This window comes from Malaclemys terrapin, chromosome 7 (assembly GCF_027887155.1).
Source record: "Malaclemys terrapin pileata isolate rMalTer1 chromosome 7, rMalTer1.hap1, whole genome shotgun sequence".
NCBI lineage: Eukaryota > Metazoa > Chordata > Testudines > Emydidae > Malaclemys > Malaclemys terrapin.
Genome location: NC_071511.1, coordinates 41302944 through 41316514, shown reverse-complemented (window position 1 = coordinate 41316514; position 13571 = coordinate 41302944). Strand labels below are relative to the sequence as shown.

General features: G+C 40.3%; 1 protein-coding gene across 1 annotated transcript in view; it reads left to right on the top strand.

Moving 5' to 3' along the window:
- Positions 1-8060: 8060 nt before the first annotated feature.
- Positions 8061-13571, top strand: part of ATP2B2 (ATPase plasma membrane Ca2+ transporting 2) — a 534155-nt gene continuing 528644 nt past the window's right edge. The window contains exon 1 of the mRNA XM_054035362.1: positions 8061-8101. The gene's annotated coding sequence lies outside the window, so the exon portion shown is untranslated. The remainder of the gene's footprint in view (positions 8102-13571) is intronic.

Below are 13571 nucleotides of genomic sequence, written 5' to 3'. Positions count from 1 at the left end.
AATTTATTTCAAAATACCTGTCAACAAGTATGTCTGTAAACAAAAGAGATTCAGGAAATGTTTTTTGACAAATAGATTCCTAACTAGGCCTATTAATACAAAACTTTTGGTGGTAATTCATTTAAACTACAGTACAGAAACCTATTTCTCACACCCCTCCAAGCCATGCAAAGGCTTGGAGGAATTGGGGTAACAGAGGAGTTGAGGGAGAGAGAAGTAATTTCTGTGAAGAAGCCTGGGAGTGAACCTGAAGGGTTGTTGGGTGTAGGTGGGAGAAGAATGGAACAGGGTTTTTTTTGGGGGGGGGGAGAGGGACTGTTAGGGAGTTGGGAGTCTCCCTCATGCAGACCCTGGCTGACCACAGCCTCTCTCATTCAGTCAGGCTGAGGCACATCTGCCCTTGTCTCCATGTGTCTCTACACCCCCATTCAGCCAAGCATATCTGCCCCTGTTCCCATGTAGCCCTGCACTCCCACTCCCATTCAGCCACTGGCTCAATGTTGTGACCCTCCCTCGCAGCCACGTGCACCTTGCCCTATCTGTCGTGCCTCTCACACACCCTCCCTCCCTCCCCCCAGCATATCCCATGCTGCCTCACCTGGCCCTGTGAAGAAGGCAGCCTCTATCCCCTTCCTCTCTGAATTTGGCTGCTTTGGCCCATGAGCCAGCTGCCCTCTCTTCCTGCACATCAGCCCTGGTGGATGAAAGGTGTAATTGCAGCTTCCCTTTGCCTCCCTATCAAAATCAAGTGTGTGTGTGTGGGGGGGGGGGGAAATCTGCGGGGGACATGAATTATGCGCTTGTGCAGTGGTGCAGAATTCTCCCAGGAATATCAAGTTCACCCTCTTAGGTGACAGGCCTGGCTTCCTGCACCTCACTATGGATGGAAACAGGTGACATGACCATTCTGGGACAGGGTCTCTGGGTGTCAGCCCTTCTGTGTCCCAATTGTCTTAATTAGATCCAATTTTACTTGGCACTTTGCAAGCCTTTTCATTCTGGGGACCTGTGATCAGTGAGTTGACTTAAAGTAGCTCAAAAACATCTTCAAAGACAGGTATTATTTAGTCATCTTCCCAAGGAGCAAAAAAGGTAAAACAATAAAAGAACTTTGTGCTGGATTCTGACATGCATCTTAATCTTTCCTTGCCAGTTTTTGGTAAATTGTTGTCTGCCCAGATTGTGGTTGAGAGGGAATAGACTGTCCTGCTCCTGTCTCTTTGTATTCCCTAGCCAGTGTGACTGTTTCCTCTGATGCTTTCTGGACAGCTTCTGATCACTCACTCAACCTTCACCTTTTCCAGGCTTGGGGGCCCCCTAGTGTTGTCTTTGATCTCTATATTCTCAACCTTGGCAAAACATCTATGTGCCCAGGAGTGGCCTCTTCATGACTATCAATCTGGCTATTGTGTTTGTTGGGATGTTATTTATCTAGGCCATTGTTTTACCTTTCCTGCTTCATTCCCCTAGCAACCCCTCTTAATTTAATTCCGTAACCAGGAACCCTTCACAACAAACACACAGAGACACCCACCATATTCATACAAGTAATACAGGTATTTCCCAGTTAGTCACTTACATCCAAGGTTAGAATTTGTCCCTTGAGACAATTTCCCATTAGCTAACTTAGGCCTCATGTCACTGTAGGTAGAAACTGGCTCACAGTGTCTCTCTTTCCTCACAAAGTACTGTAAGCTTCTAATTGTTCTGACTGATCTCTCTCCTTGCTTCACCTCCTTCCTCTCCCTGTCCCACTTTGGTAACCTTTGATAATGAAAACATTACATTTGATTCCAAATCTCCAGGATTTGACAAAAAGAACTTTTGACAAATTGAATTTGTTTTATCTTAAAAAAAATTGGCTTTACTTATTATAGAGCATCAAGATTGTGCTAAGCAATTTACAGCTAGTATAAAGAGAAGGTCATATAGTCTTCTAGAAAGAGTAACCGACTGGAATATCTTTATATGCTGAAAAATGGTAATTTCTTCTACTGCCTGGTATTTAAGGTCTGGCTAAGAGCTGATATCAAATGTTGACTGAATGTTCATGTTTAGCATGAAGGTTGAACAATGTAGTCAGCATATTTTGATAATGATTCTTTTGTGAACTTCAGGCATGTTCATACTTGGATTAAAAATTCTGTAACTAGAACACAATCAAATAAAGAAAATAATGGAAAATCCGGGCTCTCGGATGCCAGGTTGTGCATACTGAGTACTGGAAAATACTACAAATGGAAAGAGCTCTGTCTAGGTGTTGGAATAAAACTGTTGTTTGAAGCACACAACTAGAACAGTTTAAACAGTTATTAAAGAATATTACTAGATCTTATCACTGAAGTCATGCATATAAATCAATGATTCTGCATAGCATATGCGAATGAGGTATTGGTTACTAAAAATACACCTACTTAGTGACATTAATAAAATGCAGTTGGTTAGTGGACAGAAGCATACAATTGTAGCAGTGGGAAGTTTTCTCTGAGATGCAATGCAAAAATATATCAATATCTAACTGCAGTATTAACTGACTTAAAGTTGTTGATTACTTAAAAGAGCATTTTCAAGCAAAGATTAATATATAATATTTTAATGGCATACTTTTGATTTTATTGTTTATCTTCCCACATTGGTGAATGTTACAGGCTGCATCCGAATTACTGCCAGGCAGTCAAAATATTCTGTTAGTTTAGTTGTGATCAGGGTTAGTTTGGTGTGGTACAGTGGAAGAATATGCACAATTAGGGTGACCAGATAGCAAGGGTGAAAAATCAGGACAAGGGGTGCGGGGGTAATAGGCCCCTATATAAGAAAAAGCCCCAAATATCGGGACTGTCCCTATAACATCGGGACACCTGGTCACCCTATGCACAATGCAGTAGATATAGGAAAGCACTAATATATATATTTCAGCATGTGCAGGAATTACACGTTTCTGTTGGAACAAAATAACTCTAAAGCTGGAGTAACCAACCCTGGAAGATGCCCCAGATTAGTTCATGTGGCACACAACCCTCTTAGTGTCCCCTGCATCATCCTTTCTCCCTGCAGACATTACAAAGGGGCGTCACAACATGCCACTGATGCCTGGTCACTGTACCTGCCCTTTTGGATCCATTGGCGGCTGGTGTAAATGATAAGCACTTGTGTCGGCCTTTACGCTTTGGAACCAGCCTGCTGCCCAGACAGCTGAAGGTGAGGGGCAGAGAGGTGAATGCACAAGGCAGGTGTACCTCTTCCCCTCCTAAACTGTTCTGGGCACTCCTTGGCCAAAGCTGAGCATCAGAGCGCAGGTGAAATAGGGGCATAGTATCAATGTCAGCCATCCTCTTAACTTAATCAGTTTTTCTTGTCTTCACGCTCCATTCAAAAATTTTCTCTCTCCTCCTGAACATAGGCAATTTGTATGCTGAAGCATCTTCTACAGAATCTCCGCTTCATATTGCATGGCTCTGCCAGATTTTTAGGATCATGAATAGGTGGGGATTCAAACCAACATCTTTAGAGTTCAGTCTTCAATTCTTATATCAAACTTCGATTCAGGGAGATGTAAATCCCTTCCCTCATCAAAAATATTCTTAAAATCAATATCCTTTGTTCTCCATAGCAAGCTATTAGATCACCATTATCTACATAATTATTCATGTTTTCTGCCAAATGCTGTTAGGCATTTACAGGCATTCTGAACTTCTGTTTCAATAAAGGTTTAAACAATTTAAGGGAACAACTGAAGCTTGAAAATTGTGATAGCAAATTTTCTATGAAACTAGTTTTTCTATCATGAGTGATTAGGTTTCTCAGATCAGTCCCTTTTTATAGGGAATTTTATAGGAATATGTAATAATTCTAACAATTTGTAATTTTCCAAAACACTAGAAATAGCAGATGGCAGCCTGAAGACTTACTAAACTGTTAATTTTGGCTAATCTTTTGAACCAAAGTAACATGTTTTAAAACTAACACTGATTATTTTGTGAGATATAGCATTACAAGCATGGACTGCGATCTCATCAAAGCTCTCAATTTTTAGTGGTATTGGGTCTGTATAGAATCAAAAAAATTAGATGAAAGTGTGTGTAGGTATTTATCTGGTCCTCATCTCTAGTATGCCTGTCCAGCATTAGGTTTGTCAATTTAATTGCAGTTAACTCAAGCGATTAACTCAAAAATTAATCACTATTTTAAAAAATTAATCATGATTAATTGTAGTTTTAATCACACGGTTAAACAATAGAATACCAATTGAAATTTATTAAATATTTTTGGATGGTTTTTCTACATTTTCAAATATATTTCAATTTCAACACAGAATTCAAAGTGTACAGTGCTCATTTTAATTACAAATATTTGCACTGTAAAAATGATAAAAGAAATAGTATTTTTCAATTCACCTCATACAAGTACTTAGTTCAATCTCTTTATTGTGAAAGTGCCATTTACAAAGGTAGATTTTTTAAAAAAAAATTTTTTTGGGGGGGGCTATAGAACACAAGCAAAATAGTGTAAAACTTCAGAGCCTACAGGTCCACTCAGTCTCACTACTTGTTCAGCCAATCGCTAACACAAACAAGTTTGTTTACATTTACATTAGATAATGCTGCCTTCTTCTTATTTACATCACCTGAAAGTGAGCACAGGCATTCACATGGCACTGTTGTAGCCAGCATTGCAAACTATTTATGTGCCAGATATGCTAAACATTCGTATGCCCCTTCATGCTTTGGCCACCATTCCAGAGGACATGTTTCGATGCTGATGATGCTTGTTCAAAAAATAATGCGTTCATTAAATTTGTGACTTAACTCCTTGTGGGAGAATTGTGTCTCCTGCTCTGTTTTACCTGCATTCTGCCATATATTTCATTTTATAGCAGTCTCGGATGATGACCCAGCACATGTTGTTCATTTTAAGAACCCTTTCACTGCAGATTTGACAAAATGGGAAGAAGGTACCAATGTGAGATTTCTAAATATATCTACAGCACTCGACCCGAAGGTTAAGAATCTGAAGTGCCTTCCAAAATCCGAGAGGGACGAGGTGAGGAGCATGCTTTCAGAAGTCTTAAAGAGCAACACTCTCTGATGTGGAAACTACAGAACCTGAACTACCAAAAACGAAAATCGACCTCCTGCTGGTGGCATCTGACTCTGATGATGAAAATGTACATGCATCAGTCCACACTGCTTTGGATTGTTATCAAGCAGAACCTGTCATCAGCATGGATGCATTTCCTCTGGAATGGTGGTTGTAGCATGAAGGGACATATGAATCTTTAGCGCATCTGGCATGTGAATATCTTGCAACACTGGCTACAACAGTGCCATGTGAACTCCTTTCTCACTTTCAGGTGACACTAGAAACAAGAAGTGGGCAGCAAATGTAAACAAACATGTTTGAGTGATTGGCTGATCAAGTAGTAAGACTAAGTGGACTTGTTAGCTCTAAAGTTTTAAAATTTAATTTTTGTCCATAATTCTACATTTGTAAGTTCAACTTTCATGAGAAAGAGATTGCCCTACAGTACGTATATGAGGTGAATTGAAAAATACTATTTCTTTTGTGTTTTTAAAGTGCAAATAGTTCTTGTAATAAAAATAAAGTGAGCACTGTACACTTTGTATTCTGTTGTAATTGAAATCCATATATTTGAAAACGTAGAAAACATCCAAAAATATTTAAATAAATGGTATTCTATTGTTTAACGGTGATATTAATTGCAATTAATTTTTTAATTGCTTGGCAGCCCTAATTTATATGCACAACCAGTGGCAGATTAGCCACTGAACTAATGGGGCCCCTACCAGGGGCCCCTGGAGAAATGGGCACTTCCACATCCCGACCTGGCTCCCTGGCAGGAGCGTCAAGGGGTGGACTGCAAGTGGAAGGGGGAGGGAGGAGGCCCACACTTGCTCTGGCCCGGGGTCCACACTTGCGCTAGCCCAGGGCCCCACAAATCCATAATCCACCTCTGCTTGATAAAACATCCTTGTAAGATAGAGGGGAGTATTTTACAGATGGAGAACTGACTCAGAGATTAAGTGGTTTACACAAAATCACACAGAAAATCTGTGATAATCAGCAAATACACCCGCATGTCTCTATCCTGTGGATTGACCACAAGACAATCTTTCCACTCTTAGATAAGGACAAGGACTTTGTTTTCACATGCTGTAAGGTGGTAATTACAACTGTGGTTTTATACAATATAATCATCAGTCCATCTCTCTGAAAGCTGAGGATTTTTCACTGTAATATATTTTCTAAGATTTTATCCAGTCAAGTTTTAAGAGTCAAATATGATGGTGGTTCCATTATTGCTTTTGGGAGTTCATTCCACAGAATAATACATCTCAATGTTTGAGAAGTTTGATATTCAGTCCATTTTTCCTAGTTTCCTCCATCCATCACACTAAATTCCTTTCCTTCCTTGGTGTGAAGACCCTTCACATATTTGTAGGCCAATGTCATATCTGTGAGTTACTAATTGCTTAGCCATGGTATACATTTAAATTGTTAATCCTTCCTTGTAAATCAGTTCTCCCAGCACCATTATTGGTTTTGGTCTTCTCAGGATCTACCTGTAACTTGCCTATTTGTCTGTAATGTGTTGCATAGAATGGAATGCAGTATTCCAGGTATTGGTTGCATTGGAGTTATGTGGAGAATAATGGCCCTATCTCTGGGCTGCATATAAATTACCAAGTTGCATAGCTCTTCTCCCCCCCCCCCCCCCCCCCGCCATACGTAGATCCTTCTGGGATGGGAAACTTCCAAGAGAAAGACAGGAAGTGGTGTTGAAAATTCAATGTTGGCATCTTTACTACTTAGTCACTGGTGAAACTATGCCCCAACAAGGCATTAGGAACTTGGAAAACCTGTACTGCTGGAAATGCCATCTTTTGGATGGGATGTAAAATAGAGATCCTGACCACTTGTGGTAATTAGATCCCATGCATTTTCAGGAAGCGTGATAGCCTTGGTCTTGTAAACCAAATTCTAATTTGGCTAATTACATATTGTCCTCCTAAATTAACCCTGATGCTTAAATTGGATATGTTGTTGTTTTTTAATTCCTGGCCTAAACAGATGTGCAGGGTTCAAACAGTAAATAGTAAATAATAGATTACATCCAAGAAGGGTTTGCATTTTGGTTGTGAATAAAGTAATTAATCAATTTTGTAAACCTGCTTTATATTTCTAAAGTGCTTTGGGAATGTAGGAGAGAAGTTGGTATTGAAGTTATTTTATTCATTATGCCAAGATTTCTGAGATTCAGATGGCTGTCATTGATATGTAGCAGTGCATAAACTTGTATCAAAATATTCAGAATGGCTAATGTTAAGATGTTAGGTTTAATAAGACTGTTTATGCTACTCAAATGTTATCTTGACAAATATTAATTTGAATTTTGTCCTCATTTATTTAAAATACTTAATAATTTCCAATAGGTGTTGAAACAGTTACTACAAATTTTGTGAATCTAAAGTGTCAAATCTGGAAACTGTTTATCTTCGTGATTTCTCTTGATAGCAATTCCTAGAAGAGCTCTTTTTCTTCATCTTCTCCAAAAGCCATTATGATCTATTACTCTGAATAATGTGCATATTTATTTATTTGTTCTTTTTGATTCAATATATTTGTTTCTGAGCAAAACTGAGTGTCTGCTTATTTCTAGGCTCATTTTAATGCTTTTAGCTCTGCACTTTATCAGAGAGCAATTATGAATTACAACATATTATTGACAACATGGACCCACATTTCTAAATGTTTTGATTTTTTGGCAATTGTTATAACTACATAGTTTTTCACACTACAGTTATACTGAAATTAGTGTTAGTTTTTTTCAGACTCACTTTCAGGTTTGTAGAGTAGGAAAATAATAATAAAAACATGCTTATTTCTAGTAGTTATGGAATAGAACAAATGAGAACAGGTAAAGCTGGGCATTCTTAAATGGCTGGGCTGGATTTCCTTGGGTCTTAAATTCAATTTGCTCAATAAATAATTTGCATCTCCAAAGATTAAGACTTGTTCAATATTTTTTTTTCATTTAGTGCCTGCATGCTGTTGCATGAGACCGAGATCAGGCATATTCAAGGTAAGTCTTTCATTTCCTCTGTTTTAGTTATTTGTGATACAATCAAGTGTGTGTGTGTGTTCTAGTTTGTCAGTGTATCATTTGAAACCACCCAGGAAATGTACTGGGAAAACTCTTTTCCAGATTAATCCACCAAATTAAAGCCATGTTTCTAGTTTAGTACAGTAAAACCTGAGAGTCTCTCTATTAAGTTTAGAAGTGTGAGAAACAAGGGTGATCTTGTGGTGGGAGTCTGCTGCTGACCACCAGACCAGGGGGATGAGGTGGATGGCCGAATGGCTAGGCAGCAGTTCTGCAGAAAAGGACCTAGGGGTTACAGTGGACAAGAAGTTGGACATGAGTCAACAGTGTGCCCTCATTGCCAAAAAGGCTAACGGCATTTTGGGCTGTACTAGTAGGGGCATTGCCAGCAGATCAAGGGACGTGATCATTCCCCTCTATTTGACATTGGTGAGGCCTCATCTGGAGTGCTGTGTCCAGTCCAGAAATGATTAGGGGCCTGGAGCACATCACTTATGAGGAGAGGCTGAGGGAACTGGGATTGTTTAGTCTGCAAAAGAGAAGAATGAGGGGGGATTTGATAGCTGCTTTCAACTACCTGAAAGGGGGTTCCAAAGAGGATGGATCTAGACTGTTCTCAGTGATACCTGATGACAGAACAAGGAGCAATGGTCTCTAGTTGCAGAGGGGGGAGTTTAGGTTGGATATTAGGAAAAACTTTTTCACTAGGAGGGTGGTGAAGCACTGGAATGGGTTACCTAGGGAAGTGATGGAATCTCCTTCCTTAGAGGTTTTTAAGGTCCAGCTTGACAAAGCCTTAGCTGGGATGATTTAGTTGGGAATTGGTCCTGCTTTGAGCAGGGGGTTGGACTAGATGACCTCCTGAGGTCCCTTCCAACCCTGATATTCTATGATTCTATGAAAACCACTACAATGTCCACTGTAGCATCACTTTTTGAATATCCTATTGAGAATGCATACCTGTTTGATACTGAGGTCAGAGACGTTTTTACCTTTGGTCTCATTTTATTTATTTATTTATTTATGAAATGTGCTGGATTAACAGCTCTGTAGACTGAAGCCTTTTTATTCAGGCAGCAAGCTTATGGGCAGTGGCATGCATGCACTTACTTGTTGGGACAGGGACCATTTCTTTTTTCCTCCCCACCCCCCAGTGCCTATCAGAATAGGACCCTCATCCATGACTGGGGTCCCCACGTGGTTACTGTATTATCCATTAACAACAACAAAAGCACTGCAAGTTTCCCCACCAGTGTGTTTCTACCTTGTGCAGGGACCATCTGTAGAAGTGACGTGATTCTGTAGGTCAGTCTCCATGGCTGTTGAGTCCTTGGATCTTCTGATCAGAAAACCAACAAGGTGTTTACTAAAGTAGAGGCTTGTCTAATAGAAATACTCAGAGACCACCAACTCATTTCTTACCAGCAACGAAAAATAAATAAAACTGTAACTACTTTCTTTCATCATCAACCTGGGCTTCATTGACAGTGAAAGGTTTTGTATCTTGGAAGGAATCCCTGTGGCTGATTGTAATATACTGACATAATGTTTACACCAAATGGTTTCCAGGGTACGTCCTCTACATATATGCAAATTGTGTTTTCTTGGTGATATGATGGGCAAAGGCACTTACTTATACATCCACAACTGTGGATTTCTCCCCTACTGTCTACTACTTTCTATTGCGAATAGATTAAATCCTTGCATTGTTCATGCAGGTTGGTCTCTCTCATTTTTTTTTTTATCCCCTTTGTGATGAGTTCACTCTTGTCAGCCAGGGATAGTCACATAAACTGTTAGTCAAAGACCTCTATCTCTTAGGCTCAGGGTCAGTAAACAGCTTTCCCTGGCTGATGGGATTAGAGTTGTCAGAGAAGAGTTTAAGGTTTTAGGACCATGATCTTTTAATCTTCTTTGGTTCACTTAAATTAACTCAGCCATTGAAAATCCAAGCCCTCATTAGGCTGTCTAGGTAATCAGTGGGCATGTTCATTGAAGTTCCTTGATGTCATTTCCAAGTGCCACTTACTATACTAAAGATAGTAGAAAGTTCCACAGGCAAACCAAATTTCTGTTTCCCAGGTTTGTCTTTTGTATTTTTTTTTTCTAATTCTAGAAATGGTAGGCCCGTTTCAGATTATCTGTGAGCTGTTCCATTGTCTGAACAACCTGTATTCAGAAGATGTTGGGAGGGGGTGGAAGGGACTTTTTCTTCTAAAATTCTGGCAAGGTGCACCTGGCTATTGGAAGGTGCATGAGCAATTTTGTATTATTCCACAATAGGTTTAATTTATCTGGGAGCCCGAGAAACACAGTAAATAGATCTGTTTGTAATTTCATTTTTAAAATACTGAACATCCCCACCAAATATGACTAACGGTACTGTTCATTTCAGACTGTATCCCAGCTGCTATCCAATGCAACTTTTATAGATTTTATTTAAAAAGGAGTCACTGGAATAGCTGAGCCATAGAATTTTTGTCATCAACTGCTAAAGCTTGTCTGGATCAGGCCCCAAGCGTGAAATTCCTTACTTGAAATAGTTTTGCACAGGACACAATAAAATAGTAGCAATCTCCAAGTTTTCTTCACTTTTATTAATACAGATGATTATTATGGGTTCAGGCAAGTGAGCTGATTGTACTGCTGCCAGCCTTATTCATGGTTTTCCTTTATGTGTCCTTATATCAGGGTTGGAATACAAAACCAAATATACTAGATTATTGCTCACTCTGAAACTCAAGGGATAATTCATTTCATGCTCCCAATTTGTCTGAACTTTGTGATTTTGTCCTCACCCACAACTATTTCACATTTGGGGACAATATATACCTTCAAGTCAGCGGCACTGCTATGGGTACCCGCATGGCCCCACAATATGCCAACATTTTTATGGCTGACTTAGAACAACGCTTCCTTAGCTCTCGTCCCCTAACGCCCCTACTCTACTTGCGCTACATTGATGACATCTTCATCATCTGGACCCATGGAAAAGAAGCCCTTGAGGAATTTCACCATGATTTCAATAATTTCCATCCCACCATCAACCTCAGCCTAGATCAATCCACACAAGCGGTCCATTTCCTGGACACTACTGTGCTAATAAGCGATGGTCACATCAATACCACCCTATACCGGAAACCTACTGACCGCTACACTTACCTACATGCCTCCAGCTTCCATCCAGGACACACCACACGATCCATTGTCTACAGCCAAGCTCTAAGATATAACCGCATTTGCTCCAATCCCTCGGATAGAGACAAGCACCTACAAGATCTCTATCAAGCATTCTTAAAACTACAATACCCACCTGCTGAAGTGAAAAAACAGATTGACAGAGCCAGACGAGTACCCAGAAGTCACCTCCTACAAGACAGGCCCAACAAAGAAAATAACAGAACACCACTAGCTGTCACCTTCAGCCCCCAACTAAAACCTCTCCAGCGCATCATCAGAGATCTACAACCTATCCTGAAAGATGATCCTTTACTCTCACAGATCTTGGGAGACAGACCTGTCCTCGCTTACAGACAACCCCCCAACCTAAAGCAAATACTCACCAGCAACCACACATCACTGAACAAAACCACTAACCCAGGAACCTATCCTTGTAACAAACCCCGATGCCAACTCTGTCCACATATCTATTCAAGTGACATCATCATAGGACCTAATCACATCAGCCATACCATCAGGGGCTCGTTCACCTGCACATCTACCAATGTGATCTATGCCATCATGTGCCAGCAATGCCCCTCTGCCATGTACATTGGCCAAACCGGACAGTCTCTACGCAAAAGAATTAATGGACACAAATCTGACATCAGGAATCAAAATACTCAAAAACCAGTGGGAGAACACTTTAACCTGTCTGGTCATTCAGTGACAGACCTGCGGGTGGCTATATTACAACAGAAAAACTTCAAAAACAGACTCCAAAGAGAGACTGCAGAGCTAGAATTGATATGCAAACTAGACACAATTAACTCCGGTTTGAATAAGGACTGGGAATGGCTGAGCCATTACAAACGTTGACTATCTCCCCTTGTAAGTACTCTCACACTTCTTATCACACTGTCTGTACTCGGCTAGCTTGATTATCACTTCAAAAGTTTTTTTTTTTTTTTTTTCTCTTAATTAATTGGCCTCTCAGAGTTAGTAAGACAACTCCCACCTGTTTATGCTCTCTGTATGTGTGTATATATATCTCCTCATTATATGTTCCATTCTATATGCATCCGAAGAAGTGGGCTGTAGTCCACGAAAGCTTATGCTCTAATAAATTTGTTAGTCTCTAAGGTGCCACAAGTACTCCTGTTCTTCTTTTTGCGGATACAGACTAACACGGCTGTTACTCTGAAACTTGTCATTATGCAAGGCACTGCATTTAGCCGTATGGAATGGAAATCCATCAACCTCATGAAAAAACTCGTACAGATACAGACAGACATCATCTTCCTTTCCAAATGCAAGCAGATGGACATCATACCAAAAGGACTAAAGGTAAAAAATCCATTACAATCTACATATCACACAGACTATGCTGAGAGACTGTGTCACACACTCTCAAAGAAACTGCGAAACCACCTGATCAGCATCCTATACAGCAAACAGGGAAAGATTAAGAATGAGCTCTCAGAACTGGATACTCTCATAAGAAACCAATCTTCCACACAAACTTCCTCATGGATAGACTTTACAAAAACTAGACAAGCCATTTACAAGACAAACTTTGCCTCTCTACAAAGGAAAAAGGACACTAAACTATCTAAACTGCTACATGCCACAAGCAGCCACAACAGTAGCTCCCTTAACCCACCCAGCAATATTGTTAATCTTTCCAGCTATACTCTTAGCCCAGCAGAAGAGTCTGTCCTATCTCGGGGCCTCTCCTTTTGTCCCTCCAGACCCATGAATATGATACAGTTCTGCGGTGACCTAGAATCCTACTTTCGACGTCTCCGACTCAAAGAATATTTCCAACATACCTCTGAACAGCATACTAACCCACAGAATCCTCCCTACCAGCACTACAAAAAAAAAGGATTCTGCATGGACTCCTCCGGACGGTCGAAACAACAGACTGGATTTCTACATAGATTGCTTCCGTCGACGTGCAAAGGCTGAAATTGTGGAAAAGCAACATCACTTGCCACATAACCTCAGCCATGCTGAACACAACGCCATCTACAGCCTCAGAAACAACCCTGACATCATAATCAAAAAGGCTGACAAAGGAGGTGCTGTCGTCATCATGAATAAATTGGAATATGACCAGGAGGCTGCTAGACAGCTCTCTAACACCACATTCTACAGGCCATTATCCTCTGATCCCACTGAAGATTACCTAAAGAAACTACACCATCTGCTAAAAAAACTCCCTGACAAAGCACAGGAACAAATCCGTACAGACACATGCCTAGAACCCCGACCAGGGGTATTCTAT